Below are 20533 nucleotides of genomic sequence, written 5' to 3'. Positions count from 1 at the left end.
AAAATGGCCTCACCCATCTACCCAGTTTCTGGTATCAGAACTCTGTTCTCCCAAATAAGCAATTGCACACCCGTCCTTTGTCTCCATTTTCTGTCTGCTCCCCACTGTTACTCTGTCTGTGACCAAGCCATTAGGTTGCCAGGCAGCACCTTCCCTCTGAGTTTTAACTCAGATTTGGCTGTTTTTCCCGATCCGTTACTTCTGTGGGACTGCGGCTTTGAACCATTCTTCCCCTCTGCAGGAGGATCTTACTGAGCAATGGCCATGTGTCAGCCATACCCGGGGACTTTCACGGGACCATGCTGCTGCTGATGCCCAGAGACTGCAGCTGGGTGCCAGCCTGACCCAGAAAAAGTTCATGTGATTGTGTAGCAGCAACATTTCAGGGATAATGGAAAATCACAGCACACATCTGGCACCAGGTTTTACCCTTAACAACCTTATTCCAGCGCTAGCAAATTTGGTTGTTCTCTGGGGTCCACTGGGGCCTTTGGCTATGTGTGTGTGTGGAGGGGCAGTGCACACACTCTACCAAATGTCCTCCCAGCAGGGGAACCTCCTTTTCTCATATGGCCCAAGGACCCCTGGACTTCACTCTGCTCCTGGGGATTTGACCTTCTCACCAGAAAACTGCCAGGTATTGAGCTGCAGTGTTTCAGACTCTGCACTCCCCCTGTTTATAGAGTCTTAATGGAATTTAAACCCTCTCCTTTCTCCCTTTTTAGTTCTGTCCCTGTGGCTTTTTCCACTTTTCCACTTTCTCTCCAGTTGCTTTTGGGAGGATTGATTTTCCTGTATTCTCCCCCATCTCCATCCTCTCTCTGCAAGCAAAAATAGCTCCCTGCCCTCCATGGCTTCTCCCTCCCCCAGTTCACCTCTCTGTGTTGCATACCTGCTGAGTTCTGTGGTTCAGGTTGTGCAGATTGTTGTATTAATCCTGAAATCAGTTTTCCAGGTGTGCAGGATGGTTTAGTGTTGACCTAGGTATATTTCATGGATGTAAGACACACAAAAAAAATTCCATGCTTTTCCACCATCTTGGCTCCTCTCCTGGGTGCATATATTTTTTTGAATTAGTATTCTTGTTTTCTTTGGGTAAGTATCCAGTAGTGGAAATATTGGGCTGCATAGTATTTTTACTTTTAGTTTTTTAAGGAACCTCCATACTGTTTTCCACAGTGTTTGCACCAAGTCGACTCCTAATTTCAGTTGAGAGTTCATATGAGATCTCTTATGAAGATGTGATATGTAAACTGACACTTATAAAAATAACTTAGTTTTGGTCATCCAAAGAGTGAGGAATAATATGCTGTACACAGATGGCATAAATGAAGGTACAAAAGTGCAAAAATGTCTGGCATACTCTGGAAATTGAAAGATTATTAGTGAAACTGGAGCACAGAGGATGAAAATGAATAGTAGTTTTGGATAAAATCAGAGGTATACAGAGGCAAGTTCCTGAAGGATTGTATAGGTCATATTAAAATTGTCATGTTCTATTACTAGATTTAATAAAGATCAATAAACCATATTAAGCAAGGAGTTGGCATTAAAATTCTTTTTTTCTGCCTACTGTGGTAGGATGTAGTGGGGGGGAGCACAAGGAAGAGTTTGGGAGAAATATTAAGTAATCCATTGCAGTTTTCCAGGCCAGAGATTCTGGTGATTTGGATTAGGGTTTTAATATAGGATATAAAGTAAAGTAATTCAAGAATTTCTATGAGCATATAGTCTTCCGTATTTGGCCATATATTAGATATGTGGTGATAATAAGGAAAACATGTAAAAAAAGGCTCCGGTGGACAGCAAAAGGAATGGAAAATTAAGTATCTTTGAAAAATCCTCTCATCCATAAAAGCCATGAGAACACTGGCACAATTTATCAGAGTCAACTCTTTTAGAACACTGGATATTAATGAAAGACTTGAAACAATCCATGAAATATTTATTCAAGAAAATTGCTTTAATCCTGGTAAGGACAGGAACAATTGTGGCATTTTAACTTGCCCTATTTCCATCACCCACCAACCCTATTACACATAATCCTTGAAAATCTGCCCTGGGATGGACATATAATAAAGATAACAGATGAGAAAATCTAAATAGCTCATACATATATAGTTCATTGATGTTTGGACAAAGATTTCAAGGAAAACCAATATGAAAAGGATTATAATTTCAAAAAATAATAGAGGAATTTACATGTCTATATGTAAAAAAACAAATTTTACCCTTATACCATATACAAAATGTAATTCAAAATGAATCATAGACACGAATGTAAAAGCTAAAACCATGCCTTCTAGAATAAAATGAGATAAATTTTTAGTAACCTGGGTTTAAGAAAATATTTTAAAATTAAACACAAAAATCACAAACCATGAAAAAATTATAATTGAATTTCAACAAAATCAACTTTTACTTTTCGAAAAACATGGCTAAGAAAATGCAAAGGTAAGGCACATGCTGTGAAAAAGATTCTGAAAAAATATATCAAAGGATTTGTATATATATGTATATACAAATATATATACAAATATATATAGTGATATATATACATATACATATGTATATGTATATATACATATATATGAGAAAATCTATATATATGAGATTTTCTCATATATACATATATATATATATATCACTACAAAGAAGACAACCAAGTTTTAGAATAATTTACAAAATATATAAATAGATATTTATCAAGGAATATATATGGATAACAAATAAGCACTGTCTATTGGTAAAATTAAATCAGAACCATAATATGGTACACTACATATTCACTAGATTGTCTAAATTTAAAATAATAACAATAACAAGATATTGGATTAATTGGAACTTTAACACATTTCTGGAGGGAAAGCAAAATATTCAAGTTAATTTAGAAAACAGTTTGTCAGATTCTTTAAGAGTTAACCACAAACTTAGTATGTAACATAGTAATTTTAATTCTAAATGTTTACCCTAGAACAGTGAGAACATAACACTAAGAGTTACTAACAAATATTCTTTAAAAAACTTTATTCACAACAGCTAAAAGATGGAAACAAATGAAATATTTAGCAGTTGATGAATGGATAAAGAAAGTGGTGGGGGAGGAACCAAGATGGCGGAACAGCATGGAAAGTTTTTGTGTGTCTTGCATCCATGAAATACAGCCAGACCAACACTAACCCATCCTGTACACCTAGAAAACTGATCTGAGGATTAACACAACAATCTGCACACCTGAACCAAATCATTCAGCAGGTACACAGCACAGAGAGATGAATTTGGGGAGATAGAAGCCATGGCAGGAAGGGAGCCACTTTTGTGGGCAAAGAGAGGATGGAGCCCAGGGTAGGGGTGAGAATACGGGAAAAGCACCCCTTCCCAAAAGCAGCTGGAGAGAAAGTGGAAAATTGGAAACAGCCGCAGGGACTAAACTAAAAAGGGAGAAAGGAGAAAGGAGAGGGTTTAAATTCCATTAAGACTATAAACAGGGAGAGGGTAAAGGCTGCAACTCCGCAGCTCTATACCTGGTGGTGCTCTGGTGGGAAGGACAAATCCCCAGGAACAGAGTGGGGTTCAGGAGGTGCTCCGGCCACACGGGGAAAAGCAGTTCCACTGCTGGAAAGACATTTGGTAGAGACGGTTAAAGCCACCTGGTCCCAGCAGACCCCAGAAAATGGCCACATTTGCTGGTGCTGGAACAAGGTCATTAAGGGTGAAGGTTGGTGCTAGATGTGTGTTGTGATTTTCTATAATCCCTGAAACACTGCTGCTACACTATCTCACAAACTTTTTCTGGGGTGGGCTGGCACATGGCTGCAGTCTCGAGGCACAGGCAGCAGCAGGGTCCAGCAAGTGTTCCTGGGTACAGCCGATATTCTGCCATTGCTCATTCAGCCATTGCTCCGTGAGACCCTCCCACAGAGGGGCAGAACGGGTCAAAGGCGCAGTCCTTCAGAAGTAAGGGGCTGGGGAAAACAGCCGCATCCGAGACAAAACTTGGGAGACAGGTACTGCCTGGGGCCTGGTCAGGGAGAGTGAAAAAGCAGGGAGTGGACGAGAGCTGAAGACAGAGGATGGGTTCACGACTGCTGATCTGGGAGAACAGACTGGGTAGCTGGGTGGCGCCATTTTCACAGATCCCACGTATGTGCATACACACCTACAAGGGCTGCAACAATCTACCTCAGTAGGCTAGCAGTGCCATCTAGTGCAGAGTGCAGGAGCTGTTACACTGAGCCTCGCCCAAATGAGCCAACTTTGCTCTTCAAGAACACAAGTCTGACTGCCGGCTTATTTTACAGACTATAAGCACTACATAGACTGACTTCTAGGAGAAAATGAAGTAATTTCAGTCCTACATCAATCTGTTAGGTTCATCTATTCAATTTTCTTTCTTTCTCTTTTTTTCTTTTTCTCTTTTACACTTATTTTCTTTTTCTTGAATACAGAAAGAGAAAAAATTCATTTTTATTTTCAATTTTTATTAAAAATATCTTTCTTTTTTTATTACTGTAAAAAAAGTACCTGTCTCCCAAGTAATAAAAGTAGTAATTTTTATTACTCTATTTTTTACTTTTGTGTAAACTTTTTCAAATTCTATTTTACTTCAATCATTTTATTTTAGTCTACTTCAGTGTATTCACCTTTTCAAATTTACAATTTCCTTTTTTTCTTTCTTTTTCTTTTTTCTCTTTTTTGTTTCTTTTTCTTGAATGCAGAAAGAGAAAAAAAACATTTTTACTTTCAATTTCTATTAAAATATTTTTATTTAATTTTTTACTATATTTTTTGCTTTTATGTAAATTTTTTCAACTTCTATTTTACTTCCATCATTTTATTTTAGTCTACTAGAGTGTGGTCACATTTTCAAATTTTCAAACGATTTCCTTTTTTTTCTTTTTTTATCTTTTTTCAACTTTTCGTTTCTTTTCTTTTTTCTTAGAGAAAAAGAAAATCATATTTATTTTTAATTTTTATTAAAAATATTTTCTTTAAATTTTTTCTGTTATATTCTTTACTTCTGTGTATATTTTTTCAAATTCTTTTACCCTTATCATCTCATTTTAGACTTATTCAGTGTATTCATATTTTCAAATTCTTAAATGATTTACTTCTTTTTTCTTCCCCCCTTTTTTTTCTCTAATCTGTCAAACCACTTTCAATACCCAGAGCAAAACAAACCTAGGATCTAGCATCATCTATTCAATTTGTGTGTGTGTTTAATTTTTAATTTTAATACTTTTTAATTTATTTTTTATTTCAATTTTTCTGCCTCATTAATTCATTTTCTCCCTTCAAAACGACAAAATGAAGGAATTCACCCAAAAAGAAACAGCAAGAAGAAATGACAGCCAGTGAATTAACCAACACAGATACAAGCAAGATATCTGAACCAGAATTTAGTATCACAATAATAAGAATATTAGCTGGAGTCGAAAATAGATTAGAATCCCTTTCTGCAGAGATAAAAGAAGTAAAAAATAACCATAATGAAATTTAAAATGTGTAACTGAGCTGCAATCACGGATGGATGCAGCGGCGGCAAGGATGGATGAGGGAAAACAGAGAATCAGCAATATAGAGGACAAACTTATAGAGAATAATGAAGCAGAAAAAAAGAGGGAGGTTAAGGCCAAAGAACACAATTTAAGAATTAGAGAAATGAGAGACTCATTAAAAAGGAGCAAATTCAGAATCATAGGCGTCCCAGAAGAGGAAGAGAAAGAAATAGGGGTAGAAGGGTTATGTGAGCAAATCATAGTGGAAAACTTTCCTAACCTGAGGAAAGACACAGACATCAAAACCCAGGAAGCACAGAGGACCCACATTAGATTCAACAAAAACCAACCATCAACAAGGCATATCATAGTGAAATTCACAAAATACTCAGGCAAGGAAAGAATCATGAAAGCGGCAAGGAAAAAAAAAGTCCCTAACATACAAGGGAAGACAGATCAGGTTTGCAGCAGACTTGTCCACAGAAACTTGGCAGGCCAGAAAAGAGTGGCAGAATATATTCAGTCTGCTGAATCAGAAAAATATGTAGCCAAGAATTCTTTATCCAGCAAGGCTGTCATTCAAAATAGAAGGAGACAAAAAGTTTCCCAGACAAACAAAATTTAAAGGAGTTTGTGACCACTAAACCAGCTCTCAAGAAATTTTAAGTGGGACGATCTGAGGAGAGAAAAGATATATATATATATATCAAAAGCAACAAAGATTAGAAAGGACCAGAGAACACCACCAGAAACTCCAAGTCTACAAACATCATATGGCAATAAATTCATATCTTTCAGTACTCATTCTAAATGTCAATGGACTCAATGCTCCAATCAAAAGACATAGGGTAACAGAATGGATAAGAAAACAAGATCCATCTATATGCTGTGTACAAGAGACCCACTATGGACCTAAAGACACCTTCACATTGAAAATAAGGGGATGGAGAACCATCTATCATGCTAATGGTCAACAAATGAAAGCCAGAGTAGCCATACTTACATCAGACAATCTAGACGTTACAATAAAGACTGTATCAAGAGATGCAAAAGGGCATTATATCATAATCAAGGGGTCTGTCCACCAAGAAGACCTAACAATTATAAACATTTATACACCAAATGTTGAAGCACCCAAATATGTAAATCAATTAATCACAAACGTAAAGAAACTCATCAATAGTAATACCATAATAGTAGGAGACTTCAACACCCCACTCACAGCCATGGACAGATCATCTAATCAAAAAGTCAGCAAGGAAACAATGGCTTTGAATGACACACTGGACCAGATGGACTTCACAGATATATTCAGAACATTTCATCCTAAAGCAGCAGAATATACATTCTTCTCCAATGCACATGGAATGTTATCCAGAATGGACCATATACTGGGACACAAGTCAGCCCTAAGTAAGTACAAAAAGATTGAGATCATACCGTGCATATTTTCAGACCACAACACTATGAAACTCAGAATCAACCACAAGAAAAAATTTGGAAAAGCAACAAATACTTGGAGACTGAAGAACATCCTAGTAAAGAATGAATGGGCTAACCAAAAAGCTAAAAAGGAAATTAAAAAAACTATATGGAAGTCAATGAAAATGATAACACCACAACCCAAAATCTCTGGGACGCCTCAAAGGCAGTCATATGAGGAACGTATATAGCAATCCAGGTCTTCCTAAAGAAGGAATAAAGATCTCGGATACACAACCTAACTTTCTGCCTTAAGGAGCTGGAAAAAGAACAGCAAATAAATCCCAAAACCAGCAGAAGACATGAAATAATAAAGATTAGAACAGAAAATAATGCTATGGAAACCAAAAAACAAAACAAAACAAAACAAAGCAAAACAAAACAACAGTAGAACAGATCAATGAAACCAGAAGGTGGTTCTTTGAAACAATTAACAACATTGATAAACCACTAGCCAGTTTGATCAAAAAGATAAAGGAAAGGACCCAAATAAATAAAATCAAGAATGAAAGAGGAGAGATCACAACCATCACGGCAGAAATAAAATCAATAAAAAGAGAATATTTTGAGCAATTATATGCCAATAAAATGGGCAATCTTGAAGAAATGAACAAATTCCTCAAAACATATACACTACCGAAACTGAAACAGGAAGACATAAAAAATTTGAAAACACCCATAACCAGTAAGGAAATCAAATTAGTAATCAAAAATCTGCCAAAAATACAAGAGTCCAGGGCCAGATGGCTTTCCAGGGGAATTCTACCAAACATTTAAAGAAGAGTTAACACCTATTCTCTTGAAACTGTTCCAAAAAATAGAAATGGGAGGAAAACTTCCAAAGTCTTTCTTGGAATTCCAAAAACAGAGACCACACTAAAAAGGAGAACCATAGACCAATTTCCCTGATGAATATGGATGCAAAACTCCTCAACAAGATATTAGCCAACTGGCTCCAACAGTACATTAAAAAAGATTACTCACCACAACCAAGTGGGATTTATACCTTGGATACAGGGCTGGTTCAATATCCACAAAACAATTAACATGATTCATCACATCAATAAAAGAAAGGAAAAGAACCATATGATACTCTCAATAGATGCAGAGAAACCATGTGACAAAATACAGCATCCTTTCTTGATAAAAACCCTCAATAAAGTAGGGATAGAAGGAGCATACCTCGAGATCATAAAAGCCATATATGAATGACCCAATGCTAATATCATCCTCAATGGGGAAAAACTGAGAGCTTTCCCCCTAAGGTCAGGAACAAGACAGGGGTGTCCACTCTCACCACTGTTATTCAATATAGTATTGGAAGTCTTAGCCTCTGCAATCAAACAACACAAAGAAATAAAAGGCATCTAAATTGGCCGGGAGGGGGACAAACTTTCACTCTTTGCAGTTGACATGATACTCTATGTGAAAAACCCAAAAGATTCCACCAAAAACTGCTGGAATTGATTCATGGATTCAGCAAATTCTTAGGATATAAAATCGATGTACAAAAATCGGTTGCATTCCTATACACCAACAATGAGGCAGCAGAAAGAGAAATCAAGGAATCAATTTCATTTAAAGTTGCACAAAAAGACATAACACCCAGGAATATATCTAACCAAAGAGGTGAAAAATCTATACACTGAAAGCTATAAAAAGCTTATGAAAGAAATTGAAGAAGAGAGAAAAAAAATGGAAAAAGTTTCCATGCTCCTGGATAGGAAGAACAAATATTGTTAAAATGTCAATACTACCCAAAGCAATCTACATATTCAATGCAGTCCCTATCATAGTAACACCAGCATTATTTACAGAGCTAGAACAAATAATCCTAAAATTTATGTGGAACCAGAAAAGACCCCAAATAGCCAATGTGATCTTGAAAAAGAAAACCAAAGCAGGAGGCATCACAATCCCAGACTTCAAGCTATACTACAAAGCTGTAATCATCAAGACAGTATGGTACTGGCACAAGAACAGACACTCAGATCAATGGAACAGAGTAGAGAACCCAGAAATGTACCCACAAACACATGGCCAAGTAATCTTTGACAAAGCAGGAAAAAATATCCAATGGAATAAAGACAGTCTCTTCAGCAAGTGGTGCTGGGAAAACTGGACAGCGACATGCAGAAGAATGAACCTGGACCACTTACTTACACCATACACAAAAATAAACTTAAAATGGATGACAGACCTCAATGTAAGACAGGAAGCCATCAAAATCCTCAAGGAGAAAGCAGGCAAAACCTCTTAATCTTGGCTGCAACAATTTCTTACTCAACACGTCTCTGGAGGCAAGGGAAACAACAGCAAAAATGAACTATTGGGACCTCATCAAAATCAAAAGCTTCTGCACAGCAAAGGAAAACAATCAGCAAAACGAAAAGGCAACCAACAGGATGGGAGAAGATATCTGCAAATGACATATCAGATAAAGGGTTAGTATCCGAATTCTATAAAGAAGTTATCAAACTCAACACCCAGAAAACAAATAATCCAGTGAAGAAATGGGCAAAAGACATATATAGACACTTCTCCAAAGAAGACATCCAGATGTCTAAAAGATACATGAAAAAATGCTCAACATCACTCATCATCAGGGAAATACAAATTAAAACCACAGTGAGATACTACCACACATCAGTCACAATGACTAAAATCAATAGCTCAGGAAATGACAGATGTTGGCAAGGATGTGGAGAAAGAGGATCTCTTTTGCACTGTTAGTGGGAATGCAAGCTGGTGCAGCCACTCTGGAAAACAGGATGGAGGATCCTCAAAAAACTAAAAATAGAAGTACCCTACGACCCAGCAATTGCACTACTAGGCATTTATCTGCCTGATACAGGTGTGCTGTTTTGAAGGGATACATGCACCCCCATGTTTATAGCAGCACTATCAACAATAGCCAAAGTATGGAAAGAGCTCAAATATCCATCGATGGATGAATGGATAAAGAAGATGTGGTATATATATATATATATATATATATATATATATATATATACACACACACACACACACACACACACAATGGAGTATCACTTGGAAATCAAAAAGAATGAAATCTTGCCATTTGAAACTAAGTGAATGGAACTGGAGGGTATTATGCTAAGTGAAATTAGTCAGAGAAAGACAAAAATCATATGCCTTCACTCATATGAGGACTTTAAGAGACAAAACAGATGCGCATAAGGGAAGGGAAACAAAATAATATAAAAACAGGGAAGGGGACAAAACAGAAGAGACTCATAAATATGGAGAACATACTGAGGGTTACTGGAGGGTCTGTGGGAAGAGGGGTGGGCTAAATGGTAAAGCCTACTAAGGGATCTCCTGAAATCATTGTTGCACTATATGCTAACTAATTTGGATGTACATTAAAAAAAATAGAAAATAAAATTAAAGAAAAAGAAAGTGGTAAATGCCTACAATGGACTGCTACTCAGCAATCAAAGGGGACAAACTACTGACACAAAATAATGTCAATGAAACTCAAAAGCATAAGCTAAGTGAAAGATGCCAGGCACAAAGAAAATACATACTACATGATGTCATTTATATATAATTCTAATAAAGGTAACAGTATAGTGATAGAAAGTAGACAGTGTTTGTGAGGGGCCAGGTACTGAACAAGGGAACTGACAAATAAAAAGCTGTCACCTATGAGATGTCCATGTGTAAAAGTCATGCAGCTCTGTATTAATTCATAGCTCAGAAAGATATTTAGGTTGAGATACAGTTTGGGTATTACCAGTGTATAAGTGTTTCTTGAAGCTATAAGAATACATAAGACTACTTTGAATATGAATGTAAGCCCAAAGAGAAAAGGGCTCATGACAGACCCTTGAGACACTTCAGCATTTGGAACTTATGTGGAGTACTCACGAAGAGTTTCACCATTAGTAAATGAAGTAGAAACATAATCTATAGAGGTAGATGGTGGAAATGTATGCCTGTCTCTACCTTAGCTCTATGTAAGATAAATAAATGATCGAATGAATAAGAAATAAATAAAAATGTCTTTTGACAATTCCTAACAAATATCCTGGTTTGGATAGTCCCTCAATCCTGAAAAAAATTCATGAGTTTTTCAGAAGCTGAAAATGTGACCTTATTGAAATTGGAAATTGGGTCATTGAAGATACAGTTAGTTAAGATGAGGTCATAATGGAATAAGGGGGGCCCTAAATCCAATAGGAGTGCTGTCCTTGTAAAAAGAAAAGAAAAAAACGCAGAGAACCCCATGTGACAATGGAGGCAGAGATTGTAGTGTTATGTCTACAAGCCAAAGAACACTAAGGATTGCCGGCAACTACCAAAAGCTAAGAGAAATCACTGAAGAATCCTCCCCCAGAGTCTTTACAGAGATTATTGTCCTGGTGAAACCTTTATACTAGATCTCTAGCCTCCAGAACTATAAAGACAATAAATTTCTGTTGCTTTAAACTACCTAGGTTGTGACAATTTATTATGGCAGCCAAAGGAAATGGATACACCAATCTGCTCCAATCAGACAGATTTGGGATATTTCTTAAACCAGCATGACTTTTTCCCATAAAAAATAAAGAATTTGAAGTTTTAGTTTTCAAGTGGTAACAGAGAAGCAAATGCTAGTCTTTTGAAGAAAGGCATGTTAAATAATAGCTTTAGTTATTCAGTATAGATAAAGTTATAAGGAACATGAACATAACATTAAAAGCTACTAAATATATGACCAACACATGTTATTACAAATATATGCATGGATAAGTCACTAAACTATAGATTAAACAATAGATTTTAAGGAAACAGAGTATGAGAAGTTCAAGGATATGGCTTCTGATTAGACATTGTGATCAACCTTTAGGAGACTTCCACTTTTGGAGTTTTGATCTAGTATTCTAGAAGAATATACACACTCTGAAAAGTCTATTAACAGAAAAGAGAAAGAGAAAAGAAAAAGAAAAGAGAAAAGAAAAGAGAAACAGAAGAGAAAAGAAAAGAAAAGAAAAGAAAAGAAGAAAAGAAAAGAAAAAAGAAAAATGGACTCTGGGAAAATGGTGGTGCTGGTGGTAGCATTAGTTTTGGCTCTTCCTGAATCCCACAAGACAAACTTCAAAATTACCAATAACAGAGAACTTAGCAAATGTTGTTCCCAGGGGTTCTTCTTAAATAACATATGGAGAACAAGTTTCAGGTACCTGAAATGACCAGAGAGACAGTAATATAAGGCTAGTAGTGAGAATTAAATGCATAGTTATATGCAAAATTAAAACTAAACGAGAGTTAAAGGTAGCATTTATAATACAATATGGCTATATGATCTAACAATGTAGATATAGTGCAACCTTAAAAATATAAGATTATAGAAAGCATATGCAAGCTTTCCTTTCCCCTTAATCTTCAGTAATAAGTACTAGCAATAGTATTGTTACTCTGAGACTGTTTCATGTGTCCTTTGGGATAAAACAAATGAGTAATTATGGATTGTTATATTTATATCATTCCTTGTGTATTTGAGAATCAGGATTCTTGGTGTGGAAGAAAATAGTTATGTATTTAATATGAAAAAGAATAAGTAAAAAAATTTATTTAATATGAAAGAGATTAAGTAAAAATTTTTAGTCTTGAATTTAAACTTGGGAAATTATTAACTCAAAGGAAAAAAAACTAAATTGTTACTTGAAGAGGATGGGGAGCTAATTCATTATCTTGAAAACTAGCTAAATAAAAGTAAAAAATAAACACTTTTCCTGCCATTTATATATGTTCTGTGCCACTGGCTAACCCATATTATATGAAGGGAAATGTCTCTATGTAAAACTAATCCAGCTAAAAAAATAAAACAAGATAATAGATTATCACCATTTTTAATCCACAATTAAATAAAAGAATGAAATCAAATATTATATCTCCTCATTAAAAATCTTACATCACTTCCTACATCTTTTGCAAAAGGATCAAAACTGAATCGGATGAAGCTTCTGGATCCAGCAGTTTGCAGAACACAAAGATAAGAGGAACAACTTGAACTGTTTATGAGTCTGAAACCAGCAAAATACAGGTAAATCAGCAGATAAATTATAAGGAAAAGAAAGAGATGGAGGGAAAATTTAGTGACATAACCATGAAGAAATTTAAGCCAGATGCTTTTAAAAGTCAAGATTGTGGTTACTTTTGGAAGGAGGAAGGAGGCTATGATATGAATAGGGCACATAGAGATGTTTCTGGGATGGCTGACAAAGTTCTATTTCTTGATCTGGGTGGTGGTTACAAGGGTGTTTGCCTCATTATAAGGTAAGCTACATGGTTGTCTGGCTGGCTCAGTTGGTAGAGCATTTACCTTTAATCTCAGGGTTGTTAGTTTAAGCCCCATGCTGGACATGGACCCTACTTTGAAAACAAATAAGGTAAGCTATAAATTTGTTTAGTGTAGGTTTTTTTTTTTTGCTTTTGTTTTATTTTCACCAAAAAAGTAAAAATTAAAGCAAACAAATCATTGTATTTCTGAAGAAAGTATTCTCTTCTTTTCCCCATGTTTAACACTTCTAATTGTTATAACATATATTTATGAAAACTGTTTTTTTCCCATCCACTGGCTTTTTCTTATTTTTAGAATTCCCAGATTCTTCCATAATCCCCTAAAAATAGAGATCACAACTGTGTTTTTTTTTTAATTTTTTTTAACGTTTATTTATTTTTGAGACAGAGAGAGACAGAGCATGAATGGGGGAGGGTCAGAGAGAGAGGAAGACACAGAATCTGAAACAGGCTCCAGGCTCTGAGCAGTCAGCACAGAGCCTGACACGGGGCTTGAACTCACGGACTGTGAGATCATGACCTGAGCGAAGTCGGACGCTTAACCGACTGAGCCACCCAGGCGCCCCTACAACTGTAAGTGTTTAAATTGCAAGCCAGATAAGGCAAATAAAACAGGAAAAGAGATTCTCTTGTTTTTTTTCATATTTGTACTGTATATTTCAGAGCTCTTCAAAGTATGATCCACAGCAATGCTGATCCACAAACCATTACCAGTCCATAAAGAGATTAATGCAGAAATCGTGCGTATTTAGAAACTATAGCCATTTGGCATTATTTTATATCTTCTCAACCTAATAATAAGATATTTGGGCTTACATTTTGATTTTTTAAAATAATTTTTCACTCTATATTTTCTAGGGATAGGGCAAAAGATCAATAAGTCATTTTTATAAGAACTCATTTTATTATATTTTACAAATGTACATAATACACAAGAGAGTACCAAAAAAAAAAAAAAAAAAAAAGAAAACCTGCACTAGAGATTCTGATTTCATGGTATTTATTTCTGTTTCATTAAGCTTGGGAGACCTGAAACAGTTCATTATATGTCCCAGATAATGGCAAATGTCTGTCACATTTCTCTCTTCCTTTTGGAATTTAAATATATAACTACCATGCCAGGAAAATTAAGAGAAATTCTCTGTCAATAACCTTGTAAAAAGAGCACTTTTTAAAGTTTTAATGATTTAAGCACTGCCATATCTAGAAAGAAGAAGAACGCTCAAAATATGTTCTGACAAATTCATGTACCTTTAATCCATGTCTCTTTAAACTCTTCTGTATATGCACTTTGGAGGTATGTATATGAAGGAAAAAGAGACCCTAGAGATGAGGTTATTTTATAATAATATTAACGTAATGCCTCCAGCTATTTAACAAATGTTTTTTTTTTACTAATTAAAAAAAAAAACCAACAGATGTGAGAGTGGACATCCCTGTCGTGTTCCTGATCTCAGGGGGAAAGCTCTCAGTTATTCCCCATTGGGGATGATATTAGCTGTGCGCTTTTCATAAATGGCTTTGATGATGTTTAAGTATGTTCCTTCTATCCCGACTTTCTGGAGGATATTTATTAAGAAAGGATGCTGGATTTTGTCAAATGCTTTTTCTTCATCAATTGACAGGATCATATGGTTCTTATTTTCTTTTTATTAATGTGGTGTATCACATTAATTTATTTGTGAATATTGAACCAGCCCTGCAGCCCAGAAATGAATCCCACTTGATCATGATGAATAATTCTTTTTGTATGCTGTTGAAAAAAATTGCTAGTATCTTGTTGAGAATTTTTGCATCCATATTCATCAGGGATATTGGCCTGTAGTTCTTTTTTGCTGGATCTCTGGTTTGGGAACCAAAGTAATGGTGGCTTCATAGAATGAGTCTGGAAGTTTTCCTTCCCTTTCTAGTTTTTGGAACACCTTAAGAAGGATAGGTATTATCTCTGCTTTAAGTGTCTTGTAGAATTCCCCAGAGAAGCCATCTGGTCCTGGACTCTTATTTGTTGGGAGATTACTGATAAGTGATTCAATTTCTTTGTTGGTTATGGGTCTGTTCACATTTTCTATTTCTTTCTGTTTGAGTTTTATAAGTGTGTGGGTGTTTACAAATTTGTCCATTTCTACCAGGTTGTCCAGTTTGTTGGTATATAATTTTTCCTAGTATTCCCTGATAATTGCTTGTATTTCTGAGGGATTGGTTGTAATAATTCCATTTTCATTCATGATTTTATCTATTTGTGTCATCTCCCTTTTCTTTTTGAGAAGCCTGGCTAGAGGTTTATCAATTTTGTTTCTTTTTCAAAAAACCAACTCTTGGTTTCATTGATCTGCTCTACAGTCTTTGTAGATTCTATATTGTTTATTTCTGCTCTGATCTTTATTATTTCTCTTCTTCTGCTGGGTTTGGGGTGTCTTTGCTGCTCTGCTTCTATTTCCTTTAGGTGTGCTGTTAGATTGTGTATTTGGGATTTTTCTTGTTTCCTGAGATAGGCCTGGATTGCAATGTATTTTCCTCTCAGGACTGCCTTCACTGCATCCCAAAGCGTTTGGATTGTTGTATTTTCATTTTCATTTGTTTCCATATACTTTTTAATTTCTTCTCTAATTGCCTGGTTGACCCATTCATTCTTTAGTAGGGTGTTCTTTGACTTCCATGCTTTTGGAGGTTTTCCAGACTTTTTCCTGTGGTTGATTTCAGGTTTCATAGCATTGTGGTCTGAAAGAGTGCATGGTATGACCTCAATTCTTTTATACTTATGAAGGGCTGTTTTGTGACCCGGTATCTGATCTATCTTGGAGAATATTCCGTGTGCTCTGGGGAAGAAAGTATATTCTGTTGCTTTGGGATGCAGAGTTCTAAATATATGTGTTAAGTCCATCTGATCCATTGTATCATTCAGGGCCCTTGTTTCTTTATTGATCCTGTGTCTCAGTGATCTATCCATTGTAAGTAGAGTATTAAAGTCCCCTGCAATTACCACATTCTTATCAATAAGGTTGCTTATGTTTGTGATTGTTTTATACATTTGGGGGCTCTCCTATTCGGTGCATAGACGTTTATAATTGTTAGCTCTTCCCGATGGATAGACCCTGTAATTATTATATAATGGCCTTCTTCATCTCTTGTTACACCCTTTAACTTAAAGTCTAGTTTGTCTGATATAAGTATGGCTACTCCAGCTTTCTTTTGAGTTCCAGTAGCAGGATAGAGAGTTCTCCATCCCCTCACTTTCAATCTGAAAGTGTTCTCAGGTCTAAAATGAGTCTCTTGTAGACAGTAAATAAATGGGTCTTGCTTTTTGTCCATTCTGATACCCTATGTCTTTTGGATGGAACATTTAGTCCATTTACATTCAGTGTTATTATAGAAAGATATGGGTTTAGAGTCATTGTGATGTCTGTAGGTTTCATGCTTGTAGTGATGTCTCTGGTACTTTTTGGTCCTTGCAACATTTCACTCACAGAGTCCCCCTTAGTATTTCTTGTAGGGCTGATTTGGTGGTGATGAATTCCTTCAGTTTTTGTTTGTTTGGGAAAACCTTTATCTCTCCTTCTATTCTGAATGACAGACTTTCTGGATAAAGGATTATCAGCTGCATATTTTTTCTGTTCATCACATTGTAGAATTCCTGGCATCCCTTTCTGGCCTGCCAAGTTTCAGTAAATAGGTCTGTGACTACTCTTATGTTTCTACCTTTGTATGTTAGGGCCCATTTATTCCTAGCTGCTTTCAGAATTCTCTCTTTATCCTTGTATTTTGTCAGTTTCACTATGATTTGTGGTGCAGAAGATTGATTCAAGTTATGTCTGAAGGCAGTTCTCTGTGCCTCTTGAATTTCACTGCCTGTTTCCTTCCCCAGATCAGGGAAGTTCTCAGCTGTGATTTGTTCAAGTACACCTTCAGCCCCTTTCTCTCTCTTCTTCTTCTGGAATTCCTATGATATGTATATTGTTCTGTTTGATTGCATCACTTAGTTTTCTAATTCTTCCCTCATACTCCTGGATTTTTTTTATCTCTCTTTTTCTCAGCTTCCTCTTTTCCCATAATTTTATCTTCTAATTCACATTTTCTGTCCTCTGCCTCTTCAATCTGTGCTACAGCCAACTCCATTTTATTTTGCCCATTATTTATAGCATTTTTAAATTCATCATGACTATTTCTTAGTCCCTTGATCTCTGTAGCAATAGATTTTCTGCTGTCCTCTGCTTTTTTAAATCCCAGCGATTAATTTTATGTGTATTATTCTAAATTATTTTTCTGTTATATTGCTTAAATCAGTTTTGATCAATTTATTAGCTGTCGCTACTTCCTTGAGGTTCTTTCGAGGAGAATTCTTCCATTTTGTCATTTTGCGTAGTCCCTGTGGTAGCTCCAAACTGCAGGGCACTTCCCCTGTGCTGTCCAGAGTAACTTGTCTTGGTGGGCAGGGCCAAAGTCAGATCTGATGTCTGCCCCCAGCCCACCACTGGGGCCACAGTCAGGCTGGTGTGTACCTTATCTTCCCCTCTCCCAGGGGCAGCACTCACTGCAGAGTGGTGTGGCCCCTGTCTGGGCTACTTTCACACCGCCAGGCTTTTCGTGCTTCTTGGATGCGATCTGGCCAAGGAAGTATTAGACAGGGTGGAACTTCAAGGTCCACAGGTGAGGGAGGGGCAGGCTTAGCTAGCTTTGCCATAGGTGGTTCCCTGTGGGAGGGGTCCTGCAGCACCAGGAGGGAGGCAGGCCCATCAGAGGGATGAATTCACAGAAGCGCAGCTTTGGGCTTTTTCGGGGTGCAAGCAAGTTCAGTTGTGGGAACTAGTTCCCTTTGGAATTTCAGCTGGGGGATGGGAGAGGGAAATGTTGCTTTCCAACACCTTTGTCCCCCGCCAAGCTCTGTCCTTCTGGGACTCACCAACTTTCCCTCCTCATTTTCTCTCACCCTCCCCACTCTCCCAGAGAAAAGATGTTGACTTTTACCATTACAGATGTTAAGTCCCACTGGCTGTCCAAACTCATGCATTCTGGCCCCTCTGCTTTTGCAAAGCTGACTTTGGGGGCTCTGCCTTGCCCAGTGGGCTGCCCCTCTACCGCCTGGCTCTCTCCTGCCAGTATGTGTAGCAAACACCGCCTCTCTACCCTTCCTACCCTTTTCCAAGTGTCTCTTGTCTATGCTTGACTCTGGAGAGTCCATTCTGCTAGTCTTCCAGTGGTTTTCTGGGTTATTTAGGCCAACGTGGGTGTAATCTACACAATCAGCTGGATGAGGTGAGCCTACTGTCCTCCTACGCTGCTGTCTTCAGTTTATTTTCCCCCAACAATCGTGAGTTAAGTCTTAAACTCACTCTCAGATGTACCAATTCTTTTCCATTTCTATGGTCACCTCCCTGATTTGAGTTGTATTCATTCTCTATGGCATTATTGTGTCAGTCTCCTGTGGGTCAGAAAAAAAAATAGTTGAAGGATTATCTGTGTAGGTAAATCCCATGATATAGAGATATACACTGAAAGAAGAAGTTTTAGAAGAGAAATCCAAGATATCCAACAGAAATTAATAAAACAAATATTTACACTTAAATTTTTTAATGTTTATTTATTTTTGAGAAAGAGAGAGATCACGTTGGAGGGACATAGAAAAAAGGAGACACAGAATCCAAACAGGCTCCAGGCTCTGAGCTGTCAGCACAGAGCCGGACGTGGGGCTTCAACTCACGAGTTGTGAGATCATGACCTGACCCAAAGTCAGAAATTTAACCCACTGAGCCACCCAGGTACCCCATAATGGAACAAATAATAGAACAATATATCTCAGAGTTTAAGTGAGACTAAAATTGTCAACTTGAAAGAGCAAATGCCTTTCAGAAAGGGAGAAAAAATAAAAAGACCTATGTAGGTATTTCCTAATGAAATTTTATAATACTAAGAATAAAAATAAAATCTTAAAAGCTTCCACAGTTTAAAATAAATATGAGATAACCTCCAAAGAAATATGAATCAGATTGGCTTCAGATTTATCCTCAACAAAGCTAGGTTCCAGAAGGGTATGCAGTAATGCCTTCAAATATCTGAGGGAAAATGATTTTATTGTAAAAGTCTCTAAGCAGCCAAACTATCAGGCATGTGTTGAGATAGAATTACTTCCTTTATTTTAAAAACAGTAAAAAAAATACAGTTTACAATTAATATAACAATAAATGGAAAAGCACAAATTTGCAGAGAGCAAATAGGGTCTGGAAACCAAGTGATATGAATAGCAATAAAAAAAATAGTGGATTCTTACCTGGAAAAGAGAAGATAAAGGGAGGGTATAATAATGACTACAAAGTTTGCAAAGACTGTCATTTGATGATATGATTTTTTTTTCCCATGGCCCTTTATTTCCTACATCCAGTAATTCTATTCCTGCTTCTGAGCCCTAGTTATCCCCGATCTTGTGTGGTTTGTTGCCAAGTGATCTATGTCAAAATGTTTTGACAGTATTCCTGATATATTTTCCAATTTCCTGTTGTTACATTTCTGCTTAAAATTTCTGGAATATGTGTTAGTTTTTTTTACTCTCTAATATATCTTATAGCAACTTTCCTCCATTTTATTTATGTTTACCCCCAGTTTATAGGACTTGAAAAATGAAGAATTCAATTTATTTGGGGGTTAGTTGTTTAACTTGATCAAATTTCAGACCCTCAGTGAGACTACAAATGTAGCACTTTTCTCAGAACCCAATATATTGTAAATACTCCAACAGTTATTTATTATTGTTAGTAGGTGACAATATAATTTATTTCCTTCCTCATATTGCCTCCTTCCCTCAGGAAAATCAACCCATGTTCAGTAACAATGTGATTACATTGCTGTAATTGTGTTGTTGTTTCTCACATGATAATTCCAGTGTTAAACTCCAACTTTCAAACTCTACTGTGCATCAAACTAACCTATGCAGCTAATTAAAAAGTGGAAGCTCAAGCCTTATCTCTAAAGGTATTTATTGAGCAGATCTGGGGTAAGCCTGTATTTAGGCATTTTAGACAAGTACTCAGGACCACAAGCCACATCTTGAGAAATTGGCTTCCTCTTAGATATATAAATGTCTAATTATAATATCTGTAACTGTTGGACTGGACTGTACTCACCACTTTCTATTCATACTTTTCTAGTGCAAGAGAACTCTCACAAGATAGACAATTACTTTTAAAAATAATTCTTATTATTAAGTAGAATAATATTTATAATATCCATTATTAACAGGGTAACCAATTATCCAG

This window comes from Panthera tigris, chromosome X (assembly GCF_018350195.1).
Source record: "Panthera tigris isolate Pti1 chromosome X, P.tigris_Pti1_mat1.1, whole genome shotgun sequence".
In the NCBI taxonomy this organism is placed as follows: Eukaryota; Metazoa; Chordata; class Mammalia; order Carnivora; family Felidae; genus Panthera; species Panthera tigris.
The sequence above is the reverse complement of the archived record's forward strand: the minus strand, read 5'-3'. Positions refer to the sequence as shown.